Source organism: Leptinotarsa decemlineata, unplaced genomic scaffold (genome assembly GCF_025532065.1).
Source record: "Leptinotarsa decemlineata unplaced genomic scaffold, Ldec_3_MD MMD2_tig00000035_RagTag_RagTag, whole genome shotgun sequence".
Classification (NCBI taxonomy): Eukaryota; Metazoa; Arthropoda; class Insecta; order Coleoptera; family Chrysomelidae; genus Leptinotarsa; species Leptinotarsa decemlineata.
The window spans coordinates 18,929,150-18,946,847 of NW_027412540.1; the positions used below are offsets into that span (position 1 = coordinate 18,929,150).

The window sequence follows — 17,698 nt, forward strand, 5'->3', positions numbered from 1 at the left end:
CACAACACCGCCTGGGAAGGTCATATTATAATATTCAGTAATCATGCATACACGTTTCATACATACAGCTGCCGGTGAGCTTTGCTTTTATATATCTACAAGAACCCAAATGGCATTTTAATATCCATTTATTGTTTACCCTTAATCCGTACTACGTAGAATAGCAAACAAAAGTTTCTATTCTTTTTTTTCTAATACTTTCCTTGTCATACACAGACCCAAACTTTACGCAGATACGATTTGCATTTCAACAGTTGGGTCTTCCATTGATATACATTGATTTGAAATTCCTGAAAGAAGCTATGAAAAATTAAAAAAAAATAGCCGAAAAATAGCAATTATATTGAGCAAAAAAACTGAAATTACAATTGAATGAAATTATGGATACTAACAATCGAAACGTCGCGTCGTGAAGTAACTTGGCTTGGAACCTTCTATTTTTTTTTAATTTTCATTGCTTGTTAATAATTTTTCATTTGAAGCTTGTGTTATTAGTTGAATTTTTGATTGTTTGTATTTTATTTCATTGTAATTTCAGTTTCTTTCTCAATATAAGTCCGAACTAATTAAACCACGAAACATTGCCAACCACCTTCAGATACGATTTTTCCCACCGGCTATGAGTCAGTCCTCTAGTTGTACATAATGTCAGACATACCTACATCTTACTACATTACAATCGTACAGCATTGTCAACCCGGACAACAGTATATATCCACAATATATCCTGGTATAATAGTGATTTGAGATTTATTTTGAAGTGAATTGTTTTGATTAATTTTTTATATTAATAAATGGGTTCCGAATTTACTTGTTATATTTTTTATTATTTTTAAATATTTTCACCTACTATTTTCAAATTAAATTCAATTTTCAAAAACTTAGCAAAATTTCAACGTGCTTCCTCTTCCAGTCTTCTTCATCGACTCTCTTCGCTTCCCCAATCAATAATCTCCTCATTTCCTTGGCAACCAATTCTCGAAAATTCTAGATCATGTCAACTTGTTATAATTTGTAACTTTTTGGCACTTTATACAAACTAACCTTAGTTTATTCACCATTTGGATAAACATACTTAATCTAATATCTAATATTAACAATTTTGATTGTCTTATGACAGTTCACATTTTCAATTTTACAATATTTATTTTTGAAATCAGGAATTTGCACATTTTATGAACTCTTTCCATTAACAATAACTTAGTAGGCTTGACAACATTTTAACTACATGGTTTTATCATATACTGAGTGTTGTTTTCAGTTACACTTTGATGTACTTACTACATATTGATTTAGATAATTTTGAATGAACTTGTAATGTTATTTTGTTTGCTGATATTGATCTAAATGGTTTATTAATTTGTTTTTGTGTTTCAGGCAATATATATGAATGGTGATTGATCATTTTTAATCATGGATTGTGACATTTGAGCTTCAGTGGAAACAAACTGATTGAAGAAAGATTATTTGTTGTTAATATATGTGCGTAACCATTATACTGAAAACAAACGATAAGAAATTTCTACTTAAGGTAAGGTATCTAATCTGTACTTCAAATGAACAACTTATGAGCTAATTAGGTTTTGTCAAAATTGATTGATGCAACTAATTTTCCTTTATTTTGAGTATTTCAATATTAAATTCTAAATTCTAGAATTTAATATTGAAATATATATATACATTTTATATATATATATATATATATATATATATATATATATATATATATATATATATATATATATATAAAATAAATAGATAAGTACTTTTTGATCATTCCCATATTGATTTCAATTCAAAAGCTACCGGTAGACAGCTATTTCAGCCTATTGGGCATCGTCAGTACCGGGCAGACGGTCTTTGATTGAAGACAAAATGAGAAAAACCAAGAAAGTACTTGATGAAAAAGGCTGCGTAAACGCAAGTGAAACATAAGTGGAACCACCTATTGGTGTGACACCCAAGTCAACTTGCCAAGTTTTTTTGTCTGACTTGAATAGCTGAAAATGACAATTATATCAAGCAAAAAAACCTGAAATGAAATAATAGTAAATAAAATACAAGTAAAAATAGAACAATTGAACAATAAATAAAAATGAAAGTTAAGAGATTCCAAGCCAAGTTACTTCACAACGTTTCGATTGTTAGTATCCACAATCGTGTTCGGGTGATGACTGGACTGATTCCTCCGAGAGATGACTATTTATGGGTCATCTCACTTATCTCTGCTTTCCTTTTTCGCTTCACTAGTTTAGTGGGAGATGACCGTTTGGCGGGGGTTGGCCATTTTTCGCTTGATTGTGGGGTTCCATATGTTGCGTATCTCTACGATAGATTAGCTGAATACACTGTTGGAAAACATGTATGTGGCTTCTTTGCATTTTCTCCTAAACCCGTGTTCCTCTTTGTGTATGATCTTAGCTTGGTATCACTCGATGTTATGTTGATGGGTCCAAACATGCTCTGATATTCCTGATTTGCTGGTTTCCCCTCGCTGTGTGTTTCTTGTGCTCGGCAATGCGAACGTTCAATGGCCTCTTAGTTCCACCACGGATTTTTCGCACTCCACAAGGTATCCGGTAAATGCAATTCTTGGAATCGCAGTCCGCGTTTGGTGGCCTGGTTTTCGAGAGGCTGCTACGGATAGTATTCCTGGATCTGAAGCAGGTTCTGATGTTGAACTTGGACCCAATTCTTCGTTTCCTTTCCGACAATTCTCTGATGTAGGGTAGTACAAGTACTGGTTGTTCAGTTCAGTCAGTTCGGCCATGGCTTTGGAGTAGACCTTCCTTAGTATTACAAGGCCCGAAAGCACGATCTAATAGAGTCTTGATGATTCCTCTCCTAGTCGATTGATGGTGGTTGAATTCGTGTTTCAGATATTCATCGATTAAACTGAATAAGTACTCACTGGGTTTTCTTCAAAAAATGGAAATTTGTCGAGAAATAATTTTGAGGGCTTGTGGCATTACTTTCCATAATATCATTTCGAATCTCCGATGAGTGTATCTGAAAAGTCGTAGGATACCAATTCATCAAATTCAAATCTATTGTCCAGGACACCCTTTATAGAACAAAACCCCTTTTTATACAGTTCCTGAACAAAAAGCGTTCTTATGAAGCAGCACGAGCGCTGTTTTGTCATTCGCTTAAATAAATATTAGCTCTGTACGGGGCCGAAGGTGCGCCCCGAAGAATTATTCGTAATTCTGTGGTGGATCTCTCATTTTCGTTTCAATTAACTTGAACAAATAACTGTGCACTGGTGGACGAGAGGAAACAATAAAATCCGTCCCATACGCTGGAAAGCGATTTGCATTAAATGTTGTTATAGTTGAGTAAACTCGGGTACGTATGACAGTAAAACATTAAATTCACTGCATGACTGAAGGATTTGAAAAACTTGAATTCATAACTGCTCTCAGTTGACAATAACTTCGAAAATGATGATGATGGGTAAACTAGTGTAGTGTGAATAGAAAAATGTTGCAGACATTATACAGGGTGAGGAGAATGCTTTGTTGGCTAAATAAAAATTATTTTGTTTTCATTGCCCTAGCAGTGAACCTGAGTAGGATGTGATGTATAGATAACTTGTAGAATATCTGCTTTAGTACATTCAGGTTCTAAAAAGAGGCTATCTCAAAGGATTTTTTTATTTTGAGCCCGATTTTCATCCCAGATTAATTCACATCAAACAAATTCTTTGATGAGGCCCGATTTATGCGAGGTATCTCAAAAAACAAGGTGAATTTTAATTTTTCTCAAAAACTATTTATTTATTCATCAATTTCCCGTATAATTGTGATGCACTTTTTGGAACAGTTAGTGTAGTAATGGATACTACTGGAGTTTTTTTCCCAGCACCAAACCGTTATTTTAACACTTCGATACGTGTTTCGATCACCACGTGATCATCTTCAAGAGGAAGATCTTCGAAACACGTGTCGAGGCGTTAAAATAACGGTTTGGTGTTGGGAAAAAACTCCAATAATATTATTTTCAGTGTGTCCCCTCCAAAATAGTTCCCCTTAGAAATAATACACTTGTGCAAGCATTTTTTCCAATACTCGAAGTAGTTCTGAAATGCACTTCTTGGTTTCTCCTTGAGCTCTCTCAGAGATTTGGTTTTTATCCCGTTAATCGTCCCAAAACGACGTCCTTTCATGGGTCTCGAAAATCTTGGAAGAAGAGAAAAGTCGCAGGGGACAAATTTGGTGAATACGGTGGCTAAGGCATGATTACAGAGTTGTTTTTGGATACAAAATTTCGTAGAAGCAATGACTAGTGAGTATGTGCTAGTTCTAGAGTGCCACCAAGATTTAGCCAAAGCCTCAGTAGATATTAACATTATCCTGAGGTGGACTAAAGGGCACGACAGAAGCGAAGGTAATCGCATTGCCGATTCTTTAGTCAAGGAAGCGGCTGGACTAAGAAGTTCAGGACCCAGTGGCACCAGTTTTCTCTCCAGATGTTCTGGTTCACAAATTCTCCGAGCCCGTTCCGTTAGAGTAGAGATGATTCCTCTCTTTTGGCTAGGATGGTGCAAGTATCTATCTGTGTGAGTGGGTTTTCGATACACTTTGTGGGTTAGTCTGGTACCACATCGTTCTACTGGTACATCTGGGAAAGCTATACATTTGTCCTGCTGAAATACCTTGAAGTGACCTTGTGTACGAATGGATACAGTGCCTCCGAGATCAGGAAAGCCATGAAACCGAAGAGCACCACGGTTAAAAAAGCGGAGGAAAAGGACCAGATGGTTGCACGCGCATATCTACCGTTTATCCCTAGGGTTACGGACATAATTGGAAAACTATTGGATAAACACGACATCGAAACAGTCTTCAAACCCACGAGGAAGATACAACAAAGCCTCAGGTCGGCTAAAGACAAAAGATACCCATTATCAGCAACAGGGGTCTATCGCATACCATGCACTTGTGGGAAGGTGTATATCGAATCCACCAAACGATCCATGGGGACAAGACTGAAAGAGCATAAAAGGAACTGCAGACTAGGCCAAGCGGACAAGTCAGCTGTGGCAGAACACGCGCTTAGTGAAGGAGGCCACATAATTTTGTTTGAAAACACAGAACTAATTGCCCCCAACCAGGGATACTATAGCCGACTGGTACGGGAGGCAATAGAGATCCACAAACACACGGAGAATTTCAACAGAATAGAGGAAGCGGTGAACCTCAATCCAATCGAATATGGAACCTCATTTTAAGAAATTCGAGAATAACGAACAGAATGACAACAGGCAGCAAGATTGTTAATGTTCCAGGTTCAAGTACAGGTACAAATACAGGTACAAATACAGGTACCAATACAACTGATTACCTAACAAGAAAGAATACGCTTTATGAAGGCTAAAAGTTAGTCATGGGACAGCAAACCATGATGGTTAAACCTCTGAAGAAGCTAGCCACACGCGCTAGCGAAACGTCAGGAAGAAATTCCAAAAATCCACGGCTTTCAAATCCGAAAAACACTGACACGGAACATTTCAAGTGTTTTTGATCACTCAATTTAATTTTTACACAAAATTTGATGCAAATTATTTGATCCTGTTTTTGTCGATAGCAGAAAATCGCCGTACACGGAAAACACTTCTAACTTTTATGCCTGTCACCAACAAAATAAACATGATAAATAGCTGAAAAATCTGCGAGGCGAGTGTAAAAACATAAAAAAATGAGAAAATCGATAATCGAATGTAGGAAGCCCGAGAAATTTTATGTATTTATATCATACAAGTGGTGATACATCATTACTCTGTTTAATTATCATGGTATCATCACTCTGTCGTGAAATACAGCTTGTGGATGACACTCAAAAAATCCTGTAAGCAAACTTGATTCATTCACCAACATTATTTTTTCATCCATTTTGATATCTCGACTCGTTTCAAGTTCATGAATTACTGAATAAAGCATTACGTTTCCTCTGGGTGCTCTTCAATTTTCAACAATCATTATGGAAAAATTAACAATTAAACGGTAACATAAGTAGCGAATGTTCGGAAAGGAAAACAATAAACTCACTTTCCTATATCGGATGTTGATTCCACTTGTTTGGAAAATAGCTTCCATTCTCCGAGGCATTCCACAAATTGTCATTCCTGAGGGATGTTATTCCATTCTTTTCTGTGCGCAAAAAAGTTTATTTTGTTCGTAGGTGGTCTTTTGCGACATCTCACACATCTTGATCGTTGCATGAGGAATACGTAAAGAAAATGCAATGAGTTATTCGACGAATCGTGATTAAAAGAAGAAGCAATGTTTACGGAATAAACTAAACTTGCATACAGGATGGTTTTTAGTGTCATCCAAAAGCTGTATTCCACCACAGGGAGTCAAAATATGGATGCTAGAAACATGACTTTGTTTTCCCTCGTATAATCGTGTATGAATCGGGTCTGATTGATGCGAAATAATTTGTGTAAAATGTCTCTCTGTTTATCTGTATCTGTAGAGTAGGGAGGGTGAGTGTAAGCCCACAGCACTTAGGCCACATGTGACCCATTGTACATCCTCCCAAGGAGTTGTCCTCCTCGGTCATCGTCCATCCTGTTCTTTCCAGGAAGGTGGACAGGTCACTGGGAGATATCTCCTTTATATCGGCAGGTGTTGGCCAAGACTCGTCGAACACACACTCTTTTATTGACGATAATTCCGGGCACTCGCACAGGACATGCCTGACAGTCTCATCTTCCTGATCACACATCCTGCATAGAGATGTGTCCACTAGCCCCATATTAATGGAGGTGTTTCCTTAGTTGACAATGGCCAGTCAGAAATCCTACTGTTAGGCATAGATTTTTCCTGGTCATCGCCAGATACTTCCTCGGCGCCAGCTTTCCAGGGTCGCCCAAGGTGATCCTGGCAAGATTAAATCCTTTGATTCCATCCCATCTCTTTAAGGATTGAGCATCTCTGTTTATTGAAAAAATCATCATCGGGTGCACCTGTGTATAGTAAGGCATTGGACAGAAGGTCATAATAATTTGTTTTGTCATAAAGGCCGAGTATAAGAGTGGCTTAAGTGTCTACATGTAGATGGTTGTTATGATCAAAACTCTGGCTTTGTGATATTCACACCGATTAATTTTCAACAGAGTCGATTGTAATTTTCCAAATTCTCCGTTTGTGAGAAAAAGTGGCCCGGAATATTTATTTTTAATGCATCCATGTATCATCAACCATATCTATCACCATAATGGAACTCCTTTTGAAATGAATATCTTAATAGATATGCTATATGGATTGTAATTACAATAAATCGTTAATGGCTGCCCAGAGTGCCCAGTATTTTGCTAGCCTGTAAAAGAATTTTTACGGACTCTGTGAATTCCACGTCAAACGATAGCGTTTTGCAATTTTGCAATCACCGATAATGTCTTCGAGGAAAAATGATACTACCTAATTCTTGCTGACTTGATTCAGTTGAATTTCACTAGTTCGGACTTCCATTGTCTACTATATATAATGATTTGAAATCCCCGAAACAAGTAAAAAAGAATAATTAAAAAGAATAGCTGAAGATAACAATTATATTAAGCAACAATAAACCTGAAATGAAATGATAGTGAAATAACCTACAAGTAAAAATATAATAATTGAATAAATAAAATTAAAGGAATGAAAAAAAGAAAATAATAAAACAGTGTAGAGATTCCAAGTCACGTTAGTTCACGACGTTTCGATTGTTGGTATCTACAATCGTCTTCGGGTGATGACTGGACTGATTCCTCCGAGAGATGACTATTTATAGGTCGTTGAAATACTTTCACTTTCTCTGCTTTCCATTTTCCGCTTCACTGATTCCGTGAGAGATGACCGTTTTGGCGGGAGATGATGGGTTTCCATATGTTTCGTATTTCTACGCTGGCCTGGCTGAATACGTTGTTGGACAACATGTATGCGGCTACCTTAAATTTTCTCTTAAACCAATGTTCCTCTCTGTGCAAGATCTCAGCTTGGGACCACTCGATGTTGTGTTGATGGGTCCAAACATGGTCTGCTATTCCTGATTTGCTGGTTTCTCCTCGCTGTGTGTGCTTCTTGTGCTCGGCAATGCGAACATTCAATGGCCTCTTAGTTTTTCAAGTGAATTTTCAAAATGTTTCAACTGCGTGTGTATACGAAAGTAAATTTGTAGCATTTTAAAAATTTTTGTAAAACTGATTCAAACAATGAGTACACCTACCATAATTTCTGAATGAGAATTATACTTCTTTTATATCAGGAGGCAGGAGGACACAATATTTGGGTATATTTTCTGTTAGAAACTGAATAATTTGAATTTTTTGCCATCAAATAAAAATTCTCAGAAAATATTCATGAAGGAGTCGACATTTTTCATGATGCGTATTTCAGCAACCAAGTTGACGTTATCAAAAGATTATCAAGTCTAGAGTTTTTGTATTATCTCATGATGGTGAAACACGCGTAAAAAAAGTGTCACAGTTCAGTGAGAGGGTAAACTTTTTTACAATACAATACAATATCTTTATTCCCTAAAATGATCACTTCACAATGATATAGGAGTCGTCAATGGTGAAAAACATGAAATGTATATGAACATTAGTACAAAATACATAAATTCAACACATGAGAGTGCTTGTTTAAAGTAAACAATTAAAAGTGTTTATACTTGTACATAATAGCTGAAATAGGTAATGCCGGAATGATATTAATTGTTGATTGGCGAATGTGGATATTCCAAATATTCATTAATATTGTAAAAACAACCATCTACAAGATAGTCTCTGATTCTCCGTTTGAATACTAAAATTGATGTAACCCTTTTTAAGCCGGAAGGCAGACAATTGAAAAATTTGGAACCTGCTAGAGATGGCGTCTTTTCGAATAATTTTGTACGATGTTGTTGAAGTTTGATTAAATTCCCGTTCCTTGTTGAGTAATTATGACATTGGGAGTTAGTTTCTAATTCGAGTTCGCATTTTTTCACAAAGAGCATACAGATATATGTAGAGAGAAGGTACTGTCAATATCGTTCTTTGCTTGAAAACAGGTCAACATGAATCAGTATGACGTAGAATTATTCGTTTCTGAGCAACAAAGACCCTGTTAATATTTGTTGCATCTCCCCATAAGACCACATTATAAGATAGAACAGAATTAACAAGAGCATAGTAAACATCTAACAGTTGTTCTTCACTCAGTATTTTTTTTAAGCTGCATTAAGGCATAGAAACTGCTATTAAGTCTTTTACTCACGTAGTCAACTTGAAATTGCCAATTCAATGAGTGGTCGATGTGAACTCCTAAAAACTTTGTGGTTTCTGAAGGGTATATACTCGTGTTATTTATAATAACATGTATGGGATGCTCCACAGATTCTCTTGGAGAAAACTGTACCAATACTGTTTTTCCTGCATTGACCATAAGTCTATTTCTTTGACACCACTTTGAGAAATTTTGACTTATTACATTCAATTTTTCTTGAAGTTCCAAAGGACTGTCGGCTTCTGCGGAAATGGAAGTATCATCGGCAAAAAGAACTATCGAAGTAGTGCCGATATGTTGTGGTAAATCATTTATGTATGGCCAAAAGACTAAGCCTTGTGGAACTCCAACTTCCAAGTCATAAGTACTCGAGTTTACATTATCCCATTCTAGGTACATCTTTCGAAATTTCATGTAAGACATAATCCAAGATAGAAATTTACCTCGAATTCCAATTGCACTAAGTTTCTTGGCCAGTATATGGGAGTTTATAGAATCAAAAGCCTTTGATAAATCGAAGAAGAGTGCGGTCACAAACTTTCCTATGTCAATTCATCTATAGATATTTTCCAAGAGAGCTGTAGTCGCACTTTCTGTCGATCTACCGGGGCAAAATCCATTTTGACATTTGGTAATTACATTATGTTTCGTTAAGAAAGGAAGTAGTTGTTCATAGATACATGTTTCAATTAAATACATGTGGATTCTTCTACCGCTTAGTCTGATAAAATAAAATGAAAAAATATACTCAGAGACAAAAATATTGTATATTTAATTTTGAGCCTAGATTTTATGTCAATTTCTATTTGTCTGAATCTTTATGCAGTTTTCATTACTAAATGGTATTTGCTGAAGTATTTAACGTATATTAATTGCCAAATAATCCAGATAAAATAATAATAGTTATATACTTACTGTTTTTTCCTTCTCTAGCTCTAATGATAGCTTGCATCCTCCTGGACATACTCCGCAAAAGGCCTTTGATGGTTTATTGTGAATTCGATTCTATTCTTCCTGTGCAGCAATTCTCAATTCTACAATTGATTTAGGAGCTAGATTTCGTGCTCGTATTATGTCTTTTCAGGATGTCCCAAATATATTCTATGGGATTTGCGTCAGGACTGTTTGGTGGCCACTCCACTGCCTCAAGTCCAACAACTTCAAGATACGGGGTGACTGTTCTTGCAGCATTTGCACGAGCATTATCATGCATTAGCACAACATTGTCGTAACCAATGAAGCCGCCCTAAGGTAATTCTTGAATTCACCTCTATAAGCTCGGTGCGACTGTCCATACTGATGCCATCCCACAACATAATGGAACCACCACCAAAGCTAACGTTATGTACAAGATTACATTCTGCGAAACGTTCTCCAGATCTTCAGTATACTCGACCACATCCATCTGGTTTCCATAACTGTATTCTTGTTTTATCTGTGAAAAGAATTTCTCCCCAGTGTTGTTCATTCCAGTTGACATAGGCTATGGCAAATTGTAACCGTCTAGATTTGTGACGTGAGAGAAGCCTAGGCACTCTGGCAGGGCATTTTGGATTTAAACCAACTTCTCCGAGTAATCCTATTACTGTTTTGACACTTATGTTAACTTGACTTGTGCTCAGTAAATCTTTTCTGAGAAGCGGAGCTGTGAGCGTGCGATTTCGCAAAGATTGAATTTTCAAATTTACGTTGTTCATCTCTTACGTCTTTTGTACTCCCCAGTCTCATTGTATCGCTTCACAATACAAGAAACAGTCGAAAAAGACATCCCAGTATAATTCTGATAGTATTCAAAAACTCTTTGGATCCAAATGCCTAAATACTAGAATAGAAATGTTGAACATCCTAGGATATGACTGCATGTGAAACCCTTGAATCTAAATGAAGGTCGAAGCAGCAATGATAAACAAAAATGGTTGTAAAGTTATAATTCATTATCCAGCATTATAGTTCAGCTGTTCTAACCTATAATAGTTCTTTTTCCCTTCATTTTTTCCATAATAATTCTGAAATTTAGTGTACATACTACATATTCAACACAATGTTAACATTTTGTGATAGATACGAAACATTCATGAATTTCACTAGTTCGGATTTCCATTGTCTACTATATAAAATGATTTGAAATCCCTGAAACAACTAAAAAAGAATAATTAAAAATGAATAGCTAAAAATAACAATTATATTACGCAAAATAAACCTGAAATGAAATGAACTACAAGTAAAAATATAACAATTGAATAAATAAAAACAAAATAAAAATAAAGAAATGAAAAAAGAAAATAAAAATAATAAGTGTAGAGATTCCAAGTCACGTTAGTTCACGACGTTTCGATTGTTAGTATCTACAATCGTCTTCGGGTGATGACGGACTGATTCCTCCAAAAGATGACTATTTATAGGTCGTTCAAATACTTTCACTTATCCCTGTTTTTCATTTTCCGCTTCACTGGTTCCGTGGGAGATGACCGTTTTGGCGGGAGTTGGCCATTTTTCGCTTGTTGATGGGTTTCCATATGTTGCGTATTTCTACGCTGGCCTGGCTGAATACGTTGTTGGACAACATTTATGCGGCTTTCTTGAATTTTCTCCTAAACCAATGTTCCTCTCTGTGCAAGATCTCAGCTTGGGACCACTCGATGTTGTGTTGATGGGTCCAAATATGGTCTGCTATTCCTGATTTGCTGGTTTCCCCTCGCTGTGTGTGCTTCTTGTGCTCGGCAATGCGAACATTCAATGGCCTCTTAGTTTCACCAATATAGGATTTTTCGCACTCACAGGGTATCCGGTAAATGCAATTCTTTGAATCGCAGTCCGCGTTTGGTGGCATGGTTTTCGTGAAGCTGCTACAGATAGTGTTACTGGATCTAAAACAGGTTCTGATGTTGTACTTGGAACGAATTCTTCTTATCCTCTCCGATAATCCTCTGATGTAGGGAAGTGCAAGCACTTGTGACGGCTTCACTTCCTTGCAAGGCTCCTCCTTGCGAGCCTCGCAAGGAAGAGAAGCCGGAATGGAAGTCCGAACTAGTGAAATTCATCATGAAACATTGTCAATCAACTTCAAATAAACGAAACATTCACTTTCTCCAATCACTGAAATACTCTTCTTTATGGACGAGAAATGTACTGTTATTGATTCGTTCTACAACAGAGGTTTCAATTTTACTTTTTACAAAATCAATTCGAAACTATTTCAATTCTTCTGTATAAATATACTTGACATAATTGCACACCAAGAAAGCAGTATTCGAAGGATGGACGAAAGCTTTGAAAATAATTTTTCACCACCAGATAATTAAGATAGCAGTAAGTAATTCCTTCAGGTTTTACTGGATGTAATGTCAATAAGGCATGATTTCGAGGTTTTGTTTGAAGTGGCGATGAAGAGCCACCATACAGACATATCTCAAAATTTGCAGCTGGGTGAGGACGTCAAGATGGATGAAGACGTTCGCCGTGGAAGTGACAGAACCAGCAGCACTCCGAACTTTAAGGTAATATACTTGTCTGACATTCCAAACTCACTTAGAACGATTGTACATCCTTTCAACTGGCATAGAGACATCAAGAAATTTTGATGTAAGTGCCACAAAGACATTTAAGAAGAGTACCAAACTAATGGACTCGCGAAGGTGGGTTCCAGTACTACTTTCTCTGGACTGGAAACATTTCTGAGAACTCTTGAAAAGCCACTTGAAGAAATAATTCAGATTATTGTGAATTGATCACTGAAATAAAGTGCTGAGATAAAGACAAATGAAAATGTTCATTGGAATAATAGGAAAGAAAGCTGTACAGATTCTAGGGTTGGATGTCAAGTAAATATTGATCTTCAAAAGGTTTCCATATCTTGAAAGTATACACTACGGTCATGTGAAATCAATAAATTACTACATAAGAAAGTGATTACCTTCGCCATATTGATTTATTTCGAACTCAAGAGTAATCAGCGATTGCATAATATTGAAAAATGAAAACTGTTTATGAACAAACACTTGGTTCACTTAAGTTCAGGTCGTACAAAGCCATTACTTTTCTTCTTAAGTACTGGTAAATGCATTCTCGACTCCCCGCTCGAATCAACATATGTACACTAACCGAAGTGTCATAATATACACTTATAATATAATGTATGCTAGTTGACAATGTACAAGCTTGTTTGGAGTATCGTTATCAGTCGTTCATTTACATGAATAATTATTAAGTTATCTGGTTTGTTATATGAAATATTGTCATTTTCAACTCCTACATAAATATTATGAATGAATTAGGGCAAGGTGAAGCCAAGTAAGAGGTAGTTGTTTGAATGAAAAATGTATTCAAACGTTGACATTCTATTGTTTTATTATCAACGAGATAGTTTAGACAAACTCTTCATCAAAAGAGGCTGAATGTAAAAAAAGAGTGTTTTCCGAACAGAGTCGGTACTTTCATGAAATATTTTTGGTTCACCTCAAATGTTTGGCTTCAAATAGCAGTTTCAGTTTTAACATTAGTGTTGAAGATATTTTTTAAAACGCTACTTTGTAAACATCATCTTTTGATACTCTTGACAACCATTAAAAATGTCATTTTTAATGACACTTGTACGAAAAACACTTCTATATTCAGTTTGTATTCCAAACATTCGTTATGGAATTGAATCAGATATCATTCACAGGATTCCTACACAATATAGTAAATGGAAGAGGTTAAATTTCACTTACATTGGACACTGACATCCTCTCTGGTGGACAACAGATGTTTCACCGTAAGACACTTGCCTTATCGGCTCTTCAGCACCAAATCTGTAGATGTTTTGAAATTGATTGCCTACTTTTCTTTGAAAGATTCTTCATCATCACTTTTTTAATGAATTTGCTAAAGCCAGTTCTTGGAATACTACCAATGAAGAAAAAGTACTACCCACTCGATGATGTTTTACTTACAATGTACCCATTATCTTCAAGAAGGACCCCTGTACTAATATCTTGAGACTTTTGTAATTCAATCTTCTCTCAAGAGGAGCTTGAATATTCTGCACTGAAACAATCCTGACAGCAAACCAGAATTGGGTTGATTATTACTGGACTTTTTTCCCAACACTAAACCGTTATTTCAACACCTCGACACGTGTTTCGATCACCAAGTGATCATCTTCAAGAAGAAGATCAGTTTGATCTTCCTCTTGATCATTTTAACACCTCGACACGTGTTTCGATAAACAAGTTATCATCTTCAAGAGGAAAATCAGTTTGATCTTACTATTGAAGATGATCATTTTAACACCTCGACACGTGTTGAGATCACCAAGTGATCATCTTCAAGTGGAAGATCAAACTGATCTTCCTCTTGAAGATGATCATTTCAACACCTTGACACGTGTTGAGATCACCAAGAGGAAGATCAGTTTGATTTTCCTCTTGAAGATGATCATTTTAACACCTCGACACGTGTTTCGATCAACAAGTGATCATCTTCAAGCGGATGATCAGTTTGATCTTCCTCTTGAAGATGATCATTTCAACACCTTGACACGTGTTTCGATCACCGAATGATCATTTTCAAGAGAATGATCAGTTTGATCTTCCTCTTGAAGATGATCACTTGGTGATCGAAACACGTGTCGAGGTGTTAAAATAACGGTTTGGTGTTGTGAAAAATCTCCAGTAATATTTATTACTACATGAGAGGTTTCAAACACTGCATCACAAGTACAAAATGAGCTTTTCAATTCAAATGATATTGAGAAGAATTGAGAGTAAAGTGTACCCACCCTTTTATAATAGTTGTTATGTGTTTTTATTCTCTTTGAAAACTTTTGTCAAGCATTTAAAAGTCACTGCTCGCTGATTTGAGTTTCCATTACCAGTATTCCCTATCATCATTCTTGTCGGTATATTTTATCACAATGTTCTACATTGAGCATACTATCTATAAGAAATATTGCTAGCCAGGTGGTCGGAGGAAATTCCATATAAAGAGCTGATATTTATACACACACTTTCATCTATGATTTGACTTCGTATCGCAAAGCAATCAGTTCATTGCTGGTTATACATTGACTCAAAGTGGTTGTTTCGTTTTCCTTGATATCTTGCGGAATAAATTTGTCACGCTTAGATAAAACTAGATGAAATAACTGGAAAGGGTGTTGAAATGTATGATCAATTCTTATTATGATGAGAAACGGAAATGGCGGTGAAAATTGAAATACTGTAAAACTTGAATGTGTTTTACTTCATACCGAATTAAATGAAAGAAGATATGATTGCAAAGCAATCATTTTTTTGGATATTTTATTTCCTGTAGAGTATAATCAAGATGCACTTGTTTAAATCTCCCATTGAATTCATTCTGAATAATATATTGTAGTAGTTCTATGAATGCACTTTTCTCTGGGTTAATATGTTTCTGATATCGAAAATATAGTTTGCCTTTGCTTTGTAGGTGGGAAAATCAGTTTTGTTTTTGAAATTTAGTCCAATCCATTATAGATTTGATTACTCTCGCTTTGCCATCAAGATCCTCATTGTCTGATTATATATTTTATACAATCATTACTGTGTTAATTTTTGCTTGAGTGAATCTTTTTTGCTGAATTTTGTTTTTATTTGAAATAACAAGTTGCATCAACCACTTGGGTTCTCATCAACGAAACATCGACAATTCGTGAATGCACTATTGACAAAGTTACAAACTGATAACTTTGTAACATTGAAAGTACTATAAATTATGTAGAATGCCTATTTCTGATAGGAACCCGATGACATTTTCAAAGTTGCATGGCTCTCCAAGAACCCTCTTTTATTCTGAACTGACATTGTAACGCTAAACCTGAACATTCCACTATGATATTTTCGACAGACATTGGAACCAAATACATATCTTTTCTTTCATTCCCTTCATTGAAATTTTACATTATCGGATAAGTGTTGAATAGGGTACTCTGAGAAACTATCATTGTTTTAAGTTCATTTCAATTCATTCCAATAGGTTGTCCAATGGTTTAAAAACTATGCCGATAGAACAATCTACATTGTCGATTTCAACGTATACATCATCACAATTGAGTTAATGAGCGACGCATTTTATCAACTACGAAAAAGCAGTTGACTGGTTTTCACTAAACGAACATAAATTGTGTAAAAGCCAAATGGAATCATTATTTGGGTTACTGTTCATATTTAAAAAAAATCCCGAAACACGTCATGTAAATTATAATTTGACATTCTTCAATGTGAAAATGCCACCCGTACCTTTGACCCCCTTCGAATGACAGGTACAACCCCAATTTTTCGAATGTTTGTGATATATCGTTTAAAAGGTATCTCCATTCTCTATTCAAAAAGTTACTGTTTTCAAATTCATTGCAACAATCAAGATAAAATAAATTAAAATGATGTGGACCGAAATTCGATAAAATACACCCAAACACTAAAATGTAATGCAAAACGTAATGAAATGTAGAATATGAAAAAGAACTATGGAAGTTAACGAAGTAGATGTTCAAAATGTTCACCTCGAATGTCTTGGTAACATCGTAATCTGAAATAAAACTGTCTTTTAACATTATTTAACATATCAGGCATGACCGACCTAATTCGTTATTCGTTCTCCTAAGTCATTCAAATCTGAAGGTTTAGTTTTGTACACATTTCCCTGGATCAGGATATGAATTTGCTAAACTTGCAATGACATCAGTTTGAAGTAGTGCCTAATAATTATCGTCATTCAAGTTGCCCTCAATGAAGAAGGGACCAATGATATGGTTTTCTACAATCTCTGCCCAAACATTAACTTTTTGACGGTATTTCGTGTCTTCTTCTCTCATCCAGTGTGGATTTTCCGTTAACCACTAGCGGCAATTTTTTTAATTAGCATTTAAGAGACAAAGTACACTTATCAGAAAACATAACGTCTTCTAATTGGATGATATTGTTATCCATCATTTGCTTACAAAAATAAGTTCTTGTATCAAAATCGTCTTCCATGAGCTCCTGGGTAGGTATCATTTTGAAGGGATGCATTTCATTTTCATTTATTATGTTCACTATCGATGTATGGTTAACATTGAATGTAGTTGATACCTGTCTACTCGATGTATGTGGGTTTTCCTCAAACTCAGGCATCACATCGAATTTGAGTTCATCACTCATTGCATTGGCAGCTGCTTTTTTCATCTGCCCCACATGACCAAGCTCGCGAAACTGCTTCTCTATTTTGCTTATTATTTCTTGAGACATGGGCGGTAAATTAGGAAATTTCTTATGAAACAGGCGAGCCACTTCCTGTTGTGTTCGGGTTTTATTTCCGTAACCAATCATTTGTGAAACTGTTATGCATTTCCGTTAATCTAACCATTTGTCAGACTTGAAGTTAACGAACATTAAACTTAAATTAAAATACTGACAACTAATGTTGTAACATAAAAAACAAGTTGACAAGACGTTACAAAC

At 35.7% G+C, this 17,698-nt stretch overlaps 2 protein-coding genes across 3 annotated transcripts in view; both read right to left on the bottom strand.

Moving 5' to 3' along the window:
- LOC111510462 (prostaglandin reductase 1) overlaps positions 1-17,698 on the bottom strand; it is a 503,388-nt gene that overhangs the window by 179,782 nt on the left and 305,908 nt on the right. The gene's annotated exons all lie outside the window — the stretch shown is intronic.
- The window catches only part of LOC111512156 (BTB/POZ domain-containing protein twz), an 84,368-nt gene that overhangs the window by 60,529 nt on the left and 6,141 nt on the right, over positions 1-17,698 (bottom strand). The window contains exon 1 of one of the 2 annotated variants that reach the window (XM_074171981.1): positions 13,171-13,343. The exons of the other annotated variant lie outside the window; for it this stretch is intronic. The gene's annotated coding sequence lies outside the window, so the exon portion shown is untranslated. Of the gene's footprint in view, positions 1-13,170; positions 13,344-17,698 lie in introns of those variants that run through there. 2 annotated transcript variants of the gene reach the window in all.